The sequence below is a fragment of the Ambystoma mexicanum genome, chromosome 2q (genome assembly GCF_040938575.1).
Source record: "Ambystoma mexicanum isolate Mex_15411 chromosome 2q, UKY_AmexF1_1, whole genome shotgun sequence".
NCBI classification, from domain to species: domain Eukaryota; kingdom Metazoa; phylum Chordata; class Amphibia; order Caudata; family Ambystomatidae; genus Ambystoma; species Ambystoma mexicanum.
The window spans coordinates 926,432,281-926,453,273 of NC_090924.1; the positions used below are offsets into that span (position 1 = coordinate 926,432,281).

At 44.7% G+C, this 20,993-nt stretch overlaps 1 long non-coding RNA gene across 1 annotated transcript in view; it reads right to left on the reverse strand.

The window, feature by feature from the left end:
- Positions 1 to 2,506: 2,506 nt before the first annotated feature.
- LOC138569854 (uncharacterized) overlaps positions 2,507 to 20,993 on the reverse strand; it is a 29,713-nt gene continuing 11,226 nt past the window's right edge. Inside the window, exon 2 of the long non-coding RNA XR_011303346.1 lies at positions 2,507 to 4,626. This is a non-coding gene — a long non-coding RNA (uncharacterized lncRNA). The remainder of the gene's footprint in view (positions 4,627 to 20,993) is intronic.

Genomic DNA, 20,993 nt, shown 5'->3' on the forward strand with positions numbered 1-20,993 from the left:
TGGCTTAAATGAATGGTTCGCTGCCTCAGTGTTTTGCCGCGATTCCTGCATGCAAGACTGCTTCCTGGAGTGCCTTCCGTTTTCCCTGCACTTTTGAATAGGGTCCACTACATATATATATATCATGAGAACATGGAGGAAGAAAACCGCACTCCAAGCGAGGTCGACAAGTCCCAGAAAAATAACAGCAAACTCGAATCCAAAACAGAGCGAGTGGCATAAAAATATAAAAAAAGCAAGAACACACAGCAAAGCATAACAGGACGCCAGAGCAGTGTCTTGAACGATGCGTTTTGCGCTCCTCCGCCTCTCTCTATATACCAGCCTGGTTCTTGTCTGACCTATTGCTAAAAAGGGGGGGGGGGTTATGTGGTTCTATGTGAATCACTTACAGGACTAGATTGAAATAAAAGGAATATTGGTGAGGCACCTTTCATTGGAGAGGGAAACAATCCCCTGCATTGATTGTTGCCGCATAAATATCTCCAACAGATGCCATTTAATGAAGGTGTCAGGCAGGTGTACACTCCAGGGTTCTGAACCAGTAAGGGCAGCAGGGGTGGGTGGAGTGGGATCAGGAGACAGTTGAGTCAGGTTTTGAGTTTCCTGCTATCACTCACGGACCATTGCCCAAACACAAACTAGATATGTGTAAAGGAATTGATGCATATAATGTCTGCTGAATTGAAATTGAACTTTCTGTGTGATGTGAATTTTACCTGTGGGATTTCTTATTTTTCCTGTTACATTTTGTTATTAAATGCGGCCCAGTTGAACTAAAAGACAGGTTAACTTGTGTCCTATGGGTGGGCTCTGACCCTACGCAGCCTGCAATTATCACTAGCATCAGTACCAACAAAAAACATGGGGCTGTTTTCTTTTGGATTTATATAGCCTTGATGTGCACAGCAATGACAGCTGCTAGGGCAACTTTAGGAATATTCAGATTTTAGGGGAGTGAGTGTACATGCTTAATCATTCCAGGTTCGCATACTCTCCATTTAAGAACATGCTCTGCTAACAAGCAGGGGCTATTCGGCACAGGCTTGTCTGGCTTCCTGAAACCAGCAACGAGAGAGTGTAGTTGAGCAAGCACCGAGCTAATTTTCCTGGTAGATTTAATGGTGCTCCTCGAACAAAAACAGGAGTTCCTGATATACTTGGTGTCGTCTGCGGGCTTGCTCTCTTCATTCATACCTGCCCAGCGTTTGAGGGCTGCACCTGCCTTTGGCCAGTCCGGCTCGCTTATTGGCTCGGCCAATGTAACAAGTCGTCTGTGGTTCCTGCCTGGAGCAGTCCTGCTTTACACGAGCCCCACCACTGCACAAAATAAGCTGAAAAGCACAGGCATCTTCCCTGACAGTCATTTAGGTATGCCTCGGTGGGTTCATGCATCTAGTGCAAACAAGTGTGTGCGACCTTCAGGTTAAAATATATTTCGCTACCATGACTTTGCGCTTATTTTATTTATTGGACTTTGTATGCGCCTATAAACGGGTGTTTCCACGTGCTGAATTCCTTCCACTGTACCAGGAAGGGAGGAAGGGCTGAGTCGGCCATGCCAGGATTCGAAATTGAAGTACAGGCTGACCATATGCCAGAGTACACCCACATGTTCAAGTGCCTACCTCCAAGATTTCGGTGCATGATTGGGTCACATTGAGTAAACAAAAAGTAAAGAACTGCATGGTTACGTGAAGGATGGACACACCAAATGTATGCATGAACGGGTGACTGCGGAAATGGGTGCACAAATGAATGAACGCATGACTTCTCGAGAGGTGAGCAGGTGAACACATGGTTGGTGGACTGAATTACTAAAGGAATGCATGGGTGCTGCATGTATAGATCCTAAATGCATGGGTGCTGCATGTATGGGTGTGAGGAATTCGACCATCCGCACGGTGGGTGAGCGCTCACCTGTATTAAAAAAAAATGTTATATGAAATTTAATGAGGGTAGGTCAACCTCTGGAAAATGTGTGCGGCCAATTTGCACACATTTTCCTACGCACTCCACGCGACAGACACATAGACCAGTGTACTCTGGGTGGACACAGTCTACAGGTGCATCCTTTCCTGTCACATTTAGTTGTAATGTGACACCCAGGAGTACATCAAGGCATCTCAAAAGGGGCAGGGCAAAACCTTCCCCATGCCATGGCCAGCCTAATTAAATAACAATGGCTCCATGGATCCGCCCTATTCTTTGGTGGCTTTACAGAATGGTGGCAGCAATTAAACATAATTAGCATACTAATAAAGTATACTTCAGACAGGCCCACGTGGGCCTAGCTGCAGAGGCTAACAAAAGACAAACACAAAAAACAACCTTTGATATGCACTGTCTCAACTTGAAGCCAGCTCCCGCCCCTCAGTATCAAGGGTAGTGAAGTGTCATGCCTGGTACATGTGTTTACAGTAGGCAACCACCCCCCACAAGAGGACCCCATTTAGAGGGTAGGAATACGTGATTTGATGGAGACAGAGTCAGTTCTTGCCACAACTTCAAGAGAGACCTGCCTTTAATCAGGAACCACAGAGAGCTCAATTTACCACAGAGACCCTTTGATCCACAACAGACAGAAAGATGGAACCTAGTAGTATGTTTTTACCCCTTTACCTTTCCTGTTGCAAAGTACTCTGGTTATGACCTCACTCATAACAGAAGATTGTTGGTGGGGACCCAGAATAGGATCATTGAGGTAGGCTTAGCCTACACCAATCACTGGGGCCCATTTGGCTTTAAAAGAGGCTTGAGCCTCTCTTTCGGCAGATCTGAAGACTTTGCAATGAGTAACAAGAAGAACTAATTTGGACCCTGGCGTGAGGTACAGTCTGCCTGACAGCTTCTGCCACTGAAGGAAGGCCAGAATTTCCAAAGAGGGAAGCAGGATCCCTCCCCTAAACATCTAACAAAGGAACACAGGGACATTCTAAATCCAGAGGACCTTACAGCTGCTCCAGAATTGGTACCCAGCCAGCACACAACGTGCCCTGCTAGGCTCTGCAAGCAAGATTCCTAGGTGGGAAGTGCCAGAGAGTCTCTGAACCAAACCAAGGACTCATAGCACACTCTATCTGCATTTTGTTATCACTTCTATTGGCGCAGTCCATACTGCCTCTGCTTTGCATCCCATTATTCCATCAATCCATCCCCCTTCCATTTGCAATTATGGTCCGTTGGCACAATAAGGAATCAAATTAAACTGGGCACCTTTTAAACCTTAATTTTTGATGATCCATTACTTCATCATCTCCTCTTTTTGGACCTGATAGTATGTACTTGATCACCTTTCTTCTAATTCTAATAGTGTGCTCTGGACTCGGGTACTTCTCGAGGTATAAATACTTGAGCGGCTGTCATGGCATAGGGGATAAGTGAGTAAACAAAGCAACTTTCCCTTGATCTCTCTGTCTCCCCAACTTCTGCAGTGACCTATACCATGAGTTTCGTTCAATATTTAAGGAATTGTCAAAATACCTTTTCATGTAATATTCATCATCTGCAATACTTCTCCTAGCCCTTACTGTACCCACAAATGGGCGGAATACAATGTCCTGCTCTACGGGAAATCTACTTGTTTTTTAACTTCTTCTCTAACATTATGCCATAGGGAAACTTACCACAGGGACACATTAATCTTATCATAATCAGTCAAATGCAGTGTGAGATCAAATAAGAAATATATACAAAAAAAGAGAAAGAAAAGCAGAAGGACCCCAATAGCCAGAATGTCAGTCATTTGTAGATGTGTCCTGCGGCATATTCATTGGGGTATTATGAAGAGATCAGGAACATAAGTATATAAAAACATTTGTACAGTTTACTTAGTTCCGGGCAATAGTAGGTTATTCTTTTTCAATGGTGAGTGAGGCGGGCTGTATATACCTTTTTCAAAACTTTTGCAACCAATGATAATGACAATAATAAAAGATTTGATAGATTTTTTGTGGGATTACCTTTCAAACCACTTCCACTATTACGTGGTTCATTGATAAAGAATGTAACAATATAAAAATAGTGCTGATAAAAAACATAAAAATGTGGAAGATTAAAAAATAGTCCCAATAAAAATGTAAAGATGGAAAAGTAGAAAAAATAGTCCGTTATAGATGCATGCTCTTGTGAAAAATTGTCCTTAATACTCTTCTGGTGATATATTCAAAAAGTCCTCCGCATCAACTCCTTTCTTACTGTTCCAGTGATAGTTCAGCATCAATGTTCCTCAAGTGGTGCAGCTACCTAATTTATATTTCTTGCATTCTCGAGTTTCTTTTTCTCATCAATTTCTTGTTCAGCACGCACTTGAGCTCTGGTCCTGGATCTGTTTTTATTCTTTTCTCCCTCAGGATCCTGCTAGTTGGGCAGGGAGGCGGCACCCTTGTATGGTTTTACTTTGGTAAGGTGGACCTACGCCTTCTTTACCTGCGACTTTACTGATGTAGGGGTACAATAAGTCACAATATGGGGACCCATGAACCTTGGGTGGTGCCACTTTTGCAAATGGTTGCGGAACAGCCCGAGCTCCCCAGGGAGTAGTTGGAGAGGTGGAATAACTGTGGCAGTGTCCAATTCTGTCTCGTCTTCTGTGCCTTTTGCGATACCTCTCTACCTTTCCTTTACCTGTCGAGAAATGAAAGAGAGATTTAGTCATAAACATCAAATAGGCATGTAACTCATTTCCTAACACAGTCGCAGTGTTTTGGGCATCTGTCTGCGCCCAGGAGATCAGACGATTCGTGGGGCACAATAAACAGTCTCTTTTCCTCCACAATTTCTGCTCTTCTGGTAAAGCTCTCCATTGTATCTCTATTAACTGTAGTATTTGCAGTACATTGTAAGTTTCAGTCACTGCCATCATTTTTGCATGTGATTTGCATGGACTTTGGTACCTCTACTATGTTTGGCAAATATGCCGCTCGTTTGGCCTCGGTATCTGCTGCTGCGTTTCCACAGGAAATTAAATCTGAGCCTCTGGTATGTGCTAAGCATTTTATCACGGCGACCTCGGATGGCTTGGATAATGCAGAAATAAATTTTTCTTAGAGAGCGGCATGCTGCACAGGTGTACTGTAAGCACGCTGGATACACCTCCTTGTCCAGTCCAGAACGCACTATGGACGTCACATAGGTGGAATAAAAGTACATTGTAACTCCCTCATCTTCATGTCTCTCTAGTGCCATAATCATTGCCACTAATTCTGCTGCTTGTGCTGAAAGATTTGCAGGAAGTCTTATGCTTTCAACAGTCTCAAACTCTTCATTTTCTTTTTCTCTTACTACTGCAACTCCCATCATTCTTGTTCCTGAACTTGTGTCTATTATTGCACTGCCATCAACAAACACTTTTACTCCTTTTTCTAAGGTCACCTCCTTGGCGCGAGGTATCTCATCATAATAATCTATGTATATTGTGCAGTCATGGACATAATCATCATCCTGCACTGGATCTGCTATATATTTTGCTGGATATACCACATGGCACCTAACAATCTTAATAGATGATTTGTTAGAATTACCTCATATCCTGAGGCCCTCTGGGTAGTCAATGTGCTTTTAGGCATCAAGTGAGCAGCCCATCGTCAGAGTGGACAATTTATCAACTGTGCATGCTGCTGCTGCCAAAGCTTGTCCACATTGGTAATGCCGTTTTATTACTGGGTCTATCAACCTGCTGTAATATGCCAAAGGTTTATGTCCTAATTGGACAGTCTTTTGGATGGAGACAGCCGTCATCACTACTCCAATGCAATGGGACAAAATAAAGAACCCTACTTTGTAATCTGGGATTCCTAACACATGTGCTGTACTTATGGCCTTTTTTAGTTCATCAAATACGCTGCTCGTTTCTCTTGTCCGTTATATGGGATCTTTGTTTTTCTGTGCTTCCTTTAACCCTTCTAACAGTGGTGGGATGTATGAGCTGTAGTCAAATACCCATACTGTGCAATAATTGCATAATCCCAAGAACTGTTGCAACTCCTTCACTGTGTTTGGATGAGTTGCATTATTGATTTCCTCTGCTCTTTTGGGTGTCATCCTCCTCCCTTCTCTGGAGATTATTTGGCCCAAATAAATAAGTTCTTCCTGACAATATTGCAATTTCTGTTTGTCAACTTTGTATCCTTTCTCATCTAGCAATGTCAGTAGCTGCACTCTGTCATTTCTGCACTGTTCCTGACAGTCGCTGCATACAAGCAAGTCATCTATATACTGTATGATGGCACTGGGAGTTTGTATGTTTCCCAAATCCATCTGCAGCACCCTGTTAAAGACACTGGGGGATTCACAGTACCCCTGTGTGAGACAACAATGTTCCAGTCTTACTCCTCTATAGGTGAATGCAGTTAAATGCCACAAATCTTCATGAAGGTGTATACTGAAAAATGCATTTTTCAGATAAATCACTGTGATATGTATGGCTGTGGGGGTGTATTACACAATACCGTGGCAGGATTAGGTACCACTGGAAAGTCAGACTCAACAATGTTATTCAAGGGGAGTACATCTTGCATGAATCTCCAGGACCCTCCCTGAGATTTTTTCACTGGGTATACAGCAGTGTTGCAAGGAGACTCTGGTGGCATTATCATTCCCTGCTTCATGAGCACATTTATTGTTACATAAATACCCTCATCTGCTTATTTGGACATTGGATACTGTTTCACTTGAGGTAAAATTGCCCCTTTCTTTAATTTTATTTTATTTTTACTGCTCCAACCCCTTTTAACAACCCCACATCATATGGACTGGTTGCCCATAATGTGCCAGGTGCCCTTGTCAAATCTTCTTCCATAAATGATGGTACTTTTTTAGCTAGCATTATTTGTTTTGGCACTTCTGTATAATCTATTCTCAATTTACATGGTACATGTATCTCAAACAATACCTCATCATCAGAGTCACTGTAGTCAAACAACTCATCTGTCAACTGGGTCTGACTGGGTGATGCGTCAAGTGCTATTACTGGGTGCCAACTCACCCTTTCCTCATCAGTGCTGTGTAAAATCACTCTATCCTCCCTCATTACAGCCATCTCTAGTTCAATTTTAACCCATTCCCCTTCAGTTACATCTGTAGGTACCTGTGTTCTGAATAGAAATTCTGTGGGGTAGTCTCAATAACTGTACCTCAATGCGGTGAAGCCATGCTAACATCACATGTACTGCATAGAAAAATACTTCAGGATCGACTGGTATTGCCCTCTGTTCTTTCTACCCATGAAAAGATTGCATGTATTTATTTTCTGTCTGGAAATATATGCCTGGTGTGGAGCATATTATGCTGTCATCTGTGAATGATATTGACATACTGAGTTTGGCCATCAGATACTCTTCCCAATATGTTAACAGGTGTCTTCCTGGAATACAGGAATGGAATAGCTACCGTCTGCTCTCCTAATGTCACAGGCAAACTGTCAGTGAAAGGAATCATATTTGTAGCCCGAGAAAAGCATTGTGTGTCCATGAATATTCCTGACATCGGAAATCTGCCCTCTCTGACACAGGACTTTGTTGCCCAGCGTCAACTAAGAAAGAGAGTCTGGTGGACTATAGATACCTGCACCCACGGTTCCTGTTCAGGGTCAGCAGTTACTGATAGGATAGGGCACATCAAGCTATTCTGTGGGCTGTCCTATTGGGGATACATATTCAGTCCTATCCCTGTAAAGTGCCCCCCAACTGTTGTCACTCCTCCTATTTGGTGTGTCTGTGGCAAAATGTGTGTATCTCACTGTGTCACTGCTTGTTGTGATTGCGCTGCATTCTGTGGTTGCTGTTTCAATGTCTTCTGTGGTTGTTGTGGCACTGTCTGTGGCTGTATCTGTGCCCCCCTTGTGGTTGCTAACCCTGCTGTGTTTGTGTCTGACCTGGTGAACATTAGTCATATTAACCATAGTCTTGCTGTGGTGCACAATATGGTCCTGGATATGATATCCCCCCTCTTGGCCCATACTGCATTGCACCTTGCTGCATTGCTCCTCTACTTCTACACACTCGTGAAATGTGTCCAATTTTCCCACACGTCCAACATACTGCTCCGGTGCCCTCAGGTCCTCCCAAGAGGGGCTGTCCCCCACCAAACACTCCTTGTGGCACTTCAAACCCAAATACTCTCCCTCTGTAAACAAATCCTCTTCCTCCACTGGGGTCAAATCTACTCTCCCCTCTTCCTGCAAAATAACCACCCATGCCCTGCTGTGGCATGACCACACCCTGTCCATTATTCCTGTCTCCTGTATTTATCAATACCGCTTCTTCTACCATCATTTTGGATAAATTCTTCTGCACCAATTTTGCCTCAAATTTTGTCATTTCTGTATTTTCTTTTGATCCTTCTCCTGCTTTAACCTACAGTGATGGACAATAGTCATTTGTATCTCTTACCAGGATCTCATTTCAATTCCCATAATCTTTTTTAACTGTCTCTGTACTTCTGCAGGTAGGCCCTGACATAAAATATGATAAAACATTGGTATATATTTGTCCCAATGGTCTTTAGTTTCCAAACACCAATGTTCTTTAATGTCCTGACTATAGGCAGCAGGGTCCTCAATAGGCCCCATCTTCCCAGTCATTATGGCGCTCATATCAGATTGGTCTGGAAATAGCACCCTCAATGCCTTCCATACATTAGCTCTACAATTATTAAATGGTGACCTGTCATATTTAGTGGTATTATGTTTTGTCACTACAAAATAGCCTGCTCACTTCCACACGTCCTCTGCCTGGTCACCCAATATTGATACAACTAGGCTTTTCATGTCACCTATAGCTGATGCTATCCCAGCTGTCTCTCGCTGTGAGTGATGGCAGCTCATCCATCAAGTTATTTTTGTCTGTCTGATTACATGGAATATAGTGGGGCTACCCTAATCCCCTGTGGAGCAGTGGAAATTGTGTTATCCCTTTCTTGCGCAAAGGTGATGCTGCACACGTTCTCCTTTTCAATGTCTCAGCTACATAGTGTCACTGGCGTTCTGGCAGGTTTCTTAAGAAATATGGCCATCTATGGTCTTCATTTACGGGGAGTACTAATGTGAGGGGTGGATATAGGCTTAATTTTGCCCCCAGCAAATCTGCTATCTCTCCTATGCCTGGTCCTGTGGTATCCATTTGTGGGGCTTGCGCCACCTCCTCTCCCCCCTCTTCATCATCAATGTCTACCCAAGCTGTCTCTCTGTTACTTTCTCCACTATCGTCATCCTCAAGTATGAGATCAATACTCACCCCCTTAACAGGTTCCCTTACATATGTTCCACTCATTATCTCTGGTAACACATCTCTGCTCCCGGTCTCTGGGGTTATTGTCCCACTCCTTTCTCCCCGCATCTCTGGCATCATACTTCTGCTCACCTTTTGGCTCATCTCCTTCCTAATTTTTTCAAGTTCTTCCTTTTCTCTTTCCATTCTCCTGTTCTTCTCATGTATCCTCTTTACATACTATCCCTTTCTCCAACCTCCCTTTTCCTCTTTGTCTTTCCTGTTCCTGTCTCTGCATCTTCTCTGCTGCTTCTCTCCGTTCCCTCTCTTTCTCCCTCTGTGCATTTTGGTAAATCTCTTTCTGTGTCTCCCTCCTGAATTCCTCCCTGGCTGCTTCCTTCATTTCTTCATGCTCCACTACCTTCACACAATTATTTTCTGTGCCTTTCCCATCAAGTGTCAAGAATATATTTCCTCCTACCCATTTCTCTGATTCCATCATAATCTCTCCACTATTTCCATTACCTATGGGTACGTTTCTCACCCTGTGACCATGTATCTGCATGCCTCTCATTCTCCGGAGTTCTTCCTTAGCTGCTGCTTTTAGCTGCTTTTCTAAGCTATATAGCCCTCTATACTCTTCCTCATCTCTTAACTATGTCTCTGAGCTGCGCCATGCTTCATTCTCCATTGGCACTAATGGCGCCTTTCCTTTTACCAATTTTGCCCTCCTCCTCCTATCAACATTTCCTTATCAGGGGATTCATATCTGGGAATACTATACCCTACAGCTGCTGCTTGTTGCAAGTATATTTCTGGGATGGCCGGGGCTGGGGTGCTCTCTGCATACAGAGGCGGTACTGTCAATTGTGTGTGGACGCCTGCCTTAGCTGGTAATGGCGGGGCTGTTGGCTGTATGTGAGCGTTCTCCTCAGAGGGAGGAGGAGGCGGCGCTGTGGGCTGCTTGCGCTCCCCCTCACACATATTAAGCATTCATTTCTTCATAGGCCTCTGTCTCTTCCTCAGAGGCCTTCCAGAGATCTAATATACCTAGCCTGTTCTTAAGCTTCCCGCCCTTGTGTATGATGTGTGTATATGCACATATGTTGGAGTACATCTTTAGAGTGAGTGCCTTATTGTGGCCATGACATGTACATCTTTCCAGCCATACCTTTCACCCACTCAACATGATACATAATGGTTTTAGTACTATATATACGGAACGCTTTGCATAGGTGAATTATTGGGTTATCTGACATGGTGACAACTTTTAAGCAGCGCGCAGCTTGGCACTTACACAGAATAAACAATACAAATAGTGTTTCATCTTACCAATAATCAGAACAAATATATTCTTCACAATTCTCTCACACTTTTGTAGAGGAGGTCCCAGATATAGCCTGCACTCCAGCCACCCATTTTGAAATACCAGGAACATATTCGCCGAGATATGTGACGTATGATGAGCAAATAAACCAGCAGAGAGCTGCGCTAGGGCTCTGCCCAGTGCCCATCAGAAGAGCAATACCTGTTAAAGTGCCTATAACCAGACAACCATGGGCGGCACGGTACCCATTGAGAAAACCGTACCAACAGCTGACACGACATAAAGACTACTTTCAGACTGTCCCAGAAGAGACCCAAAGAGCCTTAATGGAAGGCGAATGGTGACATCATGAAGGCCCGGACAGACGTATAGATGAACGAACAACAAACAAAAGATAACACACTAAGACGAAACACTATGGATAAAGATATCACAGACATAGAAGAAGAGACAATGTCAAAATATAAAGAAACATAACCATAAAGCAAGATGAAACTATGCATCAGTTAATGCCTGTACATAGCCTTGTAACACAAGAAGCTAAGAAAACAGTACGGCTTGCTATGCTTAGTAGAAGAATAGAGCGGCAGGCGCCAACTATATACATATATATATATATCTACCTCAATGAAGCACATTATATAAGTGCTGTCCACTTTACATGAAAACAGAATTAAGCTCAGGATGGTAGGGGCCAAACGGGCCAGGATTCATATACCAGCACAAAGCCAGACGAAAGAGCAGAATCGAAACTTAGCAAGAAGTAGCTCATGCCTAGGAATTCAAGGTCAACTCCAGGAAGGGAGGAGATCGGCAACTTTGAAGAATCGAAACTTAAGAGCGTAGCAGCCTGCCATGTGAAGGTCGAGATAAGGAGGCCCAGGCAGGTGGCAAGGCAGAAGGGGAATCAAATACACAAAAAGAAGGAAAATGAAGCAGATTCATGGTGAACTAACACCTGACCAGCCAAGCGCGAAGAGGTACCAATGTCTGGTGTCACCCAGGACCCGAGGATGCTATAACTTTTCCTGATAAGAAGCTACAGTTTTGAGGCCATCCTCAGCCAACTAATTGACACATAGCCCTAAAGTACTGATTGATGGAAGGAAGGCGGGGTGAATCTTGGGGCATGCCGCATCTGGGTAACCATTCTGCATGCTGCTAATTAAAGTGGAGATTTATGCCTAGGGGTGTAACCGACCCAATCACAATGGAACAAGTAATCTAGGGTCCTATAGCTAGTAGAACCAATGAGACGTTGTACTTGTAGTGACGTCTATCACGAGTGTTGTAGAGGGATGGGCGTAGACGCCCACCCGATAAGAGTTATCCAATCCTCGCACCCCATTACCATATAAATACAGTTATAGTACCTATACTTAAGTTACCTTTTCCAACCAATAGAATTGCATGACAAACTTTCGAGTGGTACACGTCAATGATGACGAATATTGCCTATAAAAATTGCTGTTTGAATGAAGATTGTGGGAGTAGAAGCAAGACGGGCAATCGCATCACTGATGATTTCCTAATGTTTCCCCATTTTTTGTACTTGTCATTAAACAGACTTCCCTTTGCTAAACCATTTGAGTTGTCTTTATTGATTGGCCTTGGAGTAAGAGAATCCTGCACCCCATCCTCCTCGAGGCTCGTCTTAAAGTACTTGAGGGTGCGCTCTGATCCCATGGGCCCGTCAGAGTTCGCTCCGCCCTCCTGTACACTTTTCCCTTACTCACATCTCCTCCGCACTTCAAATATACACCATCTATTAAATCAGTTTTCATTGTCTGGGGCCACGCCCCAATGTCCAAATCCTATCTCTGGGTCACAACAACAAAATTTGCTCACAATCTAAATGGTCATACTTACCCCATCAACCTCTATCAAACAATATGTAGAGGAGCAGTCACATGATTCTGCAGGAAGGCCCGCCCCCCCTGCTACGTGTATGCTGGAAACCTGAAATTGTGCCATGTTTGACACCGGCAGTTTGTAACCATTCCGCTGTGAATAGTCGAGAAAAGGTACCCATTAAGAAAGACATATCAAATGTACTCCCGAAGAGAAGATAATCTAATGGAGGAGCTCCCCGAAGGGAGATGAGAATGAGAAAAAGAGGAGCTGGTGACGTCATAAGAAATTAGCATGATGCACTGAGAAGATAGGCTGAAGAAGATGTATGGACCTTATAGAAACTGATGATGAAATAAAGAATTGAGTGAACATTCATATGCGAAAAGAAGATTGCACGTGTGAAGAGCACTGCAGAAAATGCAAGCTGTTCAATAACTTTACAGATGCAGTAACGCAAGTAGGCTAAGTGATCATAGAAGCTGGCTATACATAGTGAATAGACTGCAGGTGGGGCCGGCATTGTATAGAAGCTGGACATCGGTGTCACACATTTAGTAAGCTTAAACCCATGGAGGAAACCGCAGAAAGCTGTGACTCAGCAAAGAATAGCCAAGATCGTGGAAGAGGTTGGAAGGGATGTCTGGTGTGGTGTCAAGGCTGAAGCAGCCAAGACTGGTTATCTATTCTTGAAGCAAGTAACCGTGAGATGCGGAATCATCCCTTGCTAAGGTGCAAAGAAAGGACACCATGGGTGCCAGGTTTTATTCATTTAAGACAATTAAATGCTGAAAAAGAGACCAGATTGTGGTCTCCTGTCACATGAGCCAAGGATGAAAATAGAAGCGGGCAAGCCGTTCTAGAATAACAATAGTGCATGCTTGCACTCCCTTATAATTCCACAGGCAAGGATACTTTGCAAGGCAAAGACAATCTTCATGGCAGAAGGCATGGGTGATGAGAGATGTTGGGCCAATTGGTTGGGGAGGTACAGTCAAGTCCACCTTCTGGAACCTGGGGTATGAGTTTACGTGCTGCTAGTGAGCCAAATGTTCCAGACTGGCACGAGCATGCCTACCAATTGTAAAGGGCCATATAACGAAAGGCCTTATAGTTTGAGAGCCAATACTATACTGTGTATCTAATGATGATGAAGATGACTTTCACTAGAGGTGGGCATAAGGTGTCTCTGACAGTAGATGTCCAATCACAACCCAACCCCTTATAGAAAGTATAGTTAGATGTACCCCTTGAATGTATCACAACCCCCTGTTAGTTTTTCTTATTGGCCACATAGTGTGATGTCACGTACGATTACTTTTTGCCATAAAAGTGTAATTTTTTATTAATACTTTGAGGGGGCTTGTGCGACATCCGTTGATGTACGTTCAAACTCCCTGTTTGAGACAATTGATAATTAAACAGAAAACCTTTTGCCATCTTCCTGGGTTGGTTTCGTTATTTGGTGTAAGAGATATTTTGCAACCCATCCATTGCATGCGTGCTATCCAAAGGGCTCTAATGCTCAAATACTATCTGCTACGCTCACAACACACAAGGAAAGACACCTCTACAGGACCTACCTTACGACACAACACAATGCCGGCAATCAACAATTGAATCAATTGAAACACTGTACAACACAATAAAATACAGCTGCCTTCCATTTTTTTTCCTTTTGCCCCCCCGAGTATCCTCATCTCTCTCTCTTTTACTCTATCTTCAAAAGAAGGTTGGGCACTCAGGGCCCTACTGCGCAGACTTCCAAGACCTTATCAACTTCACTGTTTCTTAAATACCATACAATACATTTCCCAACCCCCCAAATGTTACCATGCACATAGCATACTCACTTCTGGGGACTTTTGAGGATTGTGGGCATTGTGGTCCCCTTGATTTGCCAGATCCTCCTCTACTTGCTTCCAGCAAGAGGTGGAAGACCAGGCAAGATTCCACTCCAAAGCCAGCTCCTGCTGAACTCCTGCTAAGTTGTGCACAAAACATACTGCTCTCCTGACCGATCGCTGTCCAAATAGGAGGGTGGTGGGGCCCCCCCAAAGTCCACAAACTCCAAACCGTACTCTGCTATCAGATGAAAATCAGAGGTCCAAAAACAGTACAGCCCCCTACCTGGTATTTGCCAATAAAAAGACAACACAGAGTGGATGGTGGTATGCCAAATGCAAGGTAGTCCAGCCTTATTGGAAGTATGCAAAACCAGAACAACAGCAAAGTTCTCTCTCTCAAATGCTTCTCTACTTTTGAACAGAAAGCACAGTTTATTTAATGCATATGAGTCACCCTGATGTCATCATAATCACTGAGCTATGAAAACCTATCTCTACTGCTCATTGGTTCTAATTGCTAAGCTGCATATAGTATCTATATTTCCTACCCTACTGATTTGTGTAACCATGTAAGGTCCCACCCATAAAACGTCCCATAAAAATGTACGACCTCATCATTCTTGAATATTATTGGTAAGCTCTAAATTATTTCCGCAGTGAAAAGGACATATGCTTATCAGTTAACATGCAGTCACACTCTCTGTGAACTGGCGCCATGAGGACACATGTATGTAGATGGGAGGAGAGAATAAGTGTATTTATTGCCTTTGTTCTTAATTAAATAAAACAGCCCATGTTATCTCCACCATGATGTCTGAGTTTCAAAGACTTTGTCCTTGCCCAAATTCCAGTTGTCCGGCCCTTCCTGTCTTGCAACAGTAAACATCTCATTCTGTCCTTGACACATTATAAATAACTGTTGTTATGAGTCATGCTGCTTTCAACATGTTTAGATTTCATTGCTGCAATTATTTGCTTCTCTGTCACGCCTATCCGATTGTTGAAACATTCATCTGTCAACTACTTATGGACATTTCCTAGTCTGCTGTGTTGTAACTGATTTAACTTAATGGTTGAATGCTCACAATGGTATCTTGTTCCTTTATGTAAACTTTCTCTCCAGTGTCCTCTGTTTTGACATTGTTTTGAGGCAGCTGTGACCAGCCACTGAAGCATTATTCCTAAATTCAATGTTTTTGTTTCAAATAGCGTGCTTAGGTGCGAGGCCTCTTCAATGTACAGGACTTTTATTCTCCACTGTGGTTGTGCAGTTACAATGGCAACTGCTTGTCACGTTTTTATACTCTGCAGGAGACATTTGCTTTGCTATCTACCAATTTCCTGATGCATGCCTCTCCCATTATTTCCCTTCCTATGGCTAGCAACAACCGTATCTACCTACAATTGTCTGCCCTACTTGTATAGTGAGTCCCTATCTTGTGTACACGCCTTCCTGTTACCTAATCTATTCGATTTTAAAACACACTAATTGTGGAAGCTCATGCCTTATCTGTTCCCTATTTGTGTAGCGCAAAATAACTATTCTTTGCACCAGCTGCATTTCCAGGAGGATTTAAAGTGTAGTTTCAAATGTGTCCTTTCTTATTTTATAATTTTGTTTCTTCTGAGGAAGGCAGGGGGCAGAGCCTGAACATGCTCTCTGGTCAATAACTGCCCCACTACAACTTCTTGAAACTGTCTGTCCTCTTCATTCCTTTATGGGTTGGGTTGTATTTTGTAGAGTGCTGGGACTGTATGTTGTGACATTAATAAAGTAGATATGTGTATACAACCTTGACTCAACAGTCCCTTTTATCATTCTGTAATAATTGTATTTCTGCTGTGTTGCAAATAACCAATGATCCACGTCCTTGCAGAGATAAGCCTGCAGTTCTGTCCACGTTACCAAAATTGGACAAGGAGGTTTATAATTGACTTGTGTTTCCAATCTGTTGTGATACCTTCTAGTTTACTAGAGGTGTGGGGCTGATTCATGGTTTAGAAACCGATATTCATCCCTGGACCACTGGTGCCCCGGAAGTTGATTCATCACAACGGGTGCAGAATGCTCAGGTGAATGGATGCCTGGTGCCATGGGCGTGGTTTGCATGGATGAATGACTGATGGACCGAATTACTCAAGGGGTGTATGAGTTAGAGCTGGGCGAGCCCAGCAGGGCTCAGGGCAGCCTGAGCCCCACTTAGGGTTCTGGCCTGAACCCTTGCCGACCAGTGCCTGCTCAAAGCAGGGGCCGGCCACGAGCCCCACTGGTGCTCGCCCCGCCTTAGATTAAATGGGGGGGAGACACGCTCCTGTGAATGTGCCCACAGCACTTGCAGGAGCTGTGTTTGCCTGTCTTTCCTCCCCAGCCACTCACTGACTGGCTGAGGCAGGACAGGAAGTCGGGCAGACATGCTCCTGTAAGTGCTTCCGGCACACCAGAAGCATGTCCTTTATTCTGTCCTGCCCAGTGGCTGTGGCATGACTAGAACACTTCCTGGTGGTGCTGTGAGGCTGTGGTGACTTCAAAAGGGTAAGTAAGCCCCTTTGTTTATCCTCCCAGTACACTTTATACCCCTTTGTAGCCCCAACCCCTTTATCTAACCGAGACCCATTGTGCCCCTTTTTCTTAAACCCCCAGTCCCATGTATCCCCCTCTGTTGCCTCTTAACTTCTTTAGCTGCCCCGGGCCTGTTTTTCCCATTTTCTTGACCCCCAGTCCCATTTAGCCTCTCTTGTTACCCATTATCCCTTCTAGCTGCCCCAAGGCCCGTTTTGACACTTTTCTTGACCCCCTTAGTCTCATTTAGCCCCTTGTGTTGCCCCTTAACCCTTTTAGCTGCCCCCAGACTCTTTGTTGCCCCTTAACCCTTTTAGCTGCCCTGAGGCTCATTTGCCTCTTTTCTTAACCCCCAGTCCTATTTAGCCCCTTTTGTTGCCCCTTAACCCTTGTAGCTGCCGCAGCCTTCTTTTGCCCCCTTTCTTGACCCTTTTCCAATGTAACTCCTTTTGTTACCCCTTAACCTGTTTAACTGCCCCCAGGCATGTGTTGCCCCTTTTCTTGACCCTCATTCGTATGTAGCCCCTTTTAGCTGCCCCCATACTTTTTGGTGTCACTTATCCCTTGTAGCTGCCCTGGCCCCATTTAACCCCTTTTGTTGTCCCTTAACGCTTTTAGCTGCCCCAAACTCTTTAGTGCCCCTTAAACCTTTTCGCTGCTCCCAGACCCGTTTTGCCCCTTGTATTGAACCCCAAGTCCCCTTCAGCCCCTTTTGGTTGCCCCTAGCCCCTGTTCTTGTCCCATTTAATCCCTTTTCTTACCCCTTTATCCCCATGTTGTTTCCCTAGATCCTTTTGTTGCCCCATCCCTCTTTAGCCATTTGTTACCCACCAGTCCCGTTTAGGCCTTTTTTGTTGCCCTGCCACCTGTTCTTGCCCTTTATGGCCCTGTTTTCTTGTCTTTCATCCCCCTTAGCCAATTGTGTTTCCCCCAGTACTGTTTATCCTCTTTTCTTGCTCCCTTTGGCCCCTTTTCTCACCCAACTCCCTTGTGTTGCCCACAAACCTCTTTAACCTCTTTTATTGCCCCAATCCCTTTCCTTCCCCACAGCCCCTTGTTTGACCCTGACACAGCCCCCCCCCCATCCTCTCGTTTACCAGAGCCATTTCCGGGCTCGGCCCATGTTGGGCCCTAAGAGCCAGGCCAGACCCACAGTCGGCCCTGGCTCAGTCCTTCCCATGAAATCTCTGGCCTCGCCAGGACTAGTATGAGTGCTGTATGCGGAGGTGAATGGATGATTACATGAATGAATGAATGAATGAATGAATGAATGAATGAATGAATGAATGAATGAATGAATGTTCAAGACATGAACAAGCGAATGAATGCGTTGTTCGCTGAATGTGGTGTGGTGTGTAAATGAATGATTGCATGGAGAGATTAATGCATTAATGTTCAAGGGACGAGAAAGTGAATGAATGCTTAATGAACTGAATTACTGGAGGAATCCATGGTGTTATGTGCACGGTTGAATGAATGCTTGATGGGGTAACTTAGGCTAGGAATGTATGTATGGGTGGTGTATGCGTGCGTGAATGATTGCATGAACGAATGTTCAAGGGGTGAGAAAGTGAATGAATGATTGATGGACTGAACTACCAAGGGAATGTACGGGAACTGTATCCGCGCATGAATGAATGATTGCATGAAGCAATGCTTGTTCAATCGGTGAGCGCGTAAAGAATTCTTGAATTAATGAATTGCGGAATTTAATGCATGAACACATGACTGTAAGAATGAATAATTGTTAGCGAGGCGACCAAATGAACGCACACTTTGATTAATTAGCTACGTACACATAAAGCATGATTGAATGCATTCGAACATTTTTAAAATAAAATGCAGGTTTACCGCGCACACTTTCTAGAGGAGCTCGTGAAAAGAAAAGGACCAGAAAATGTTTTTTTTAAAAAAATATATTATTACAGCACCACCGTACAGGTTTCAATATAGTAAATCGGTAAATAAGTCGCAAGGGTTCTGTGGGCTAGGCTCGGTGGGCCTGATTTACCGATGCGAGCTTTGTTCTCGTTGAGGAACACTTTGTAAATCAAGCCCTGCGTGAGGCTTGACGCAAAGATCAGGTTATGTTGGAGAGGTGACCTTGCTTGATCTCGGGGTGCAAGCTGTGAGACCGAGGTTCCTGTCTGATGGTTAGAATTAAGGGCAGATAGTGGGCAGAGGGTAACGCAGCACCTGGCCCACCGGCTGCCGGTAGATGACGTCCACGCATGCGCGAGGCCGACATCTTACGCCTGGCGCATAGAGCACGGTGCTGGCCTGGCGTCGCCCATCCCCAGAGCACGCCTCTAATGAAATGGAGGATGTGCAGAGAGACACCGCAGCCCAATCCCCCAGGTGTGATGTGAAAGAAAAACTCATTTTGGCATTAGGCCTTGTAGAGTTTGTGGAAACCGGCATTTTCTATTGATCTGCGGCTTTCAGAGCTCGCAGTAAAAAGCTCGCCGTTGTCTGAGTTTATTGCACGCGGCCTTCTCTGGGAGTGGGAGGGATCCCGAGGCTCGCAGAACTAGGTGCGAAAACATTGACTGGATGTATAACAGGTTTAAGTAATGCCTGTAAATGGCCGAGGCCACGTGCACAGAAAAGTGGCGCGTCACAACGTAGGAACACACACATGTATTCTTTAAAAATTAATGCCCGGGCGGATTGCCCTTTCAATGATAAAATGATAAAAGGAAAAAAGTAAAGGCGTTGAATACTCTGAAATAATTCGCAATCGTGTTTTGCCAATGTCTGCATAGCATATGATTTCGTTACTGAGCTCTAATTCCACGGTTAATCTATATTTTCTAAGTGCGTACTGATCTCCCTTCACAGGTATATTGACGCGGAACAGAGGGCCTAGTTCCGGGATGGTCCAGGCAAAACCGGGGCGTCTGGTCACCCTCACAGACACCCACAAGTGGGATATGAAATCAAAAGGGAAGCACTGGAGAGGGGGCGTGGCCAAATTGTACTGGGCGTAACCTAAAAGAGGGTCAAGAGAATTGTATGTGTGGCATACGCTATGTGTGGCAAGTGTGTACACACAAACATGCATGATGTACACACACTGCCTTCTGTGTGTAAACAGGTGCTTGTTACAGCGCGATTTGGCATAGGTGGTGCTGAGGTTGATAAATAGGTGTATTACCCACGTGTGTGGGTTCAGGAAATATAGACCTTCACACACACAGATGCACACGGACATGTTTTACAGGCAACCCAGGACAAAAAGAGGAAGGCCAGCAGGGCAATCGGTATCCCCCGATTGCAGTGCTTGGGGCCCCCTGTGTTATGAGACCGGCCCCTCCTTAAAGATGCACCTGCTATCACGGAGACCGAATGAGTCCCATTTTGCAATTCATTAAAGGAATTGAAGCGCAGACGGTGAGTTATCAAGACACACTGCAACTCTTTCCATCTACTCCTTAGCACCCCCTCCTCCCCCCAATCCGTGGCATGGCACTGGGGGTGGTTTATAGAGCGATTTCAACCACTCACCCTTCCCTCAAACACACATATGTGGGCTGTCCTGTTTTTAACAGGCACACAGATGCTTCCATGCACACGTGTCTGTCTGCTGCACGGCGGGTGCGCCAGGGAAGGTATTTGGAGACTGCCAGGGCTCGTCCCGGCTAGCCCCGCCCAATTAAACCCCTACTTCCACCCACACCTATTTGCACACACCCACACAACACTGAAACGCCAACAAGCAACCAACGTCAAACACACAGGGCCTTGATTCACTGCGTGTTTTCAGTGGGGTCGGCGCACTAGAAGCATGCAGTTTGCCCATTGACCAAATCGACGCATGCGTCGTTAAACGTCCTTTGTATACTGTGTATGCGAGCCTCAGGCGGTAGTTTGATGCTATGAAATCGAACACTGTCCTCTGTCGTCGTGTCACATAGTCCTCGGAAATGAAACACATTAACATATATAACAGCGGGGGCTTTGACAGGTTAGGGAGGCCAATTTGTGTGTTCTGCTGGCATACTTGTCAGCCATTCAACCTTCTGAAGCATCGTGTGGCCGGTGCCTGCTCTTTGCCGTCCTCGCATCTCTCGCCACGCCTGTGTAAAATGTCCAGCTTTGACAAGCTCGTGCATTAAAAATCCGAATTCGACAGTGGCATTGTGCACGCATCCTGACGCACCCCCTTCCTTTGTTTAATACCCTCTGAGGTTTCGTTGTTT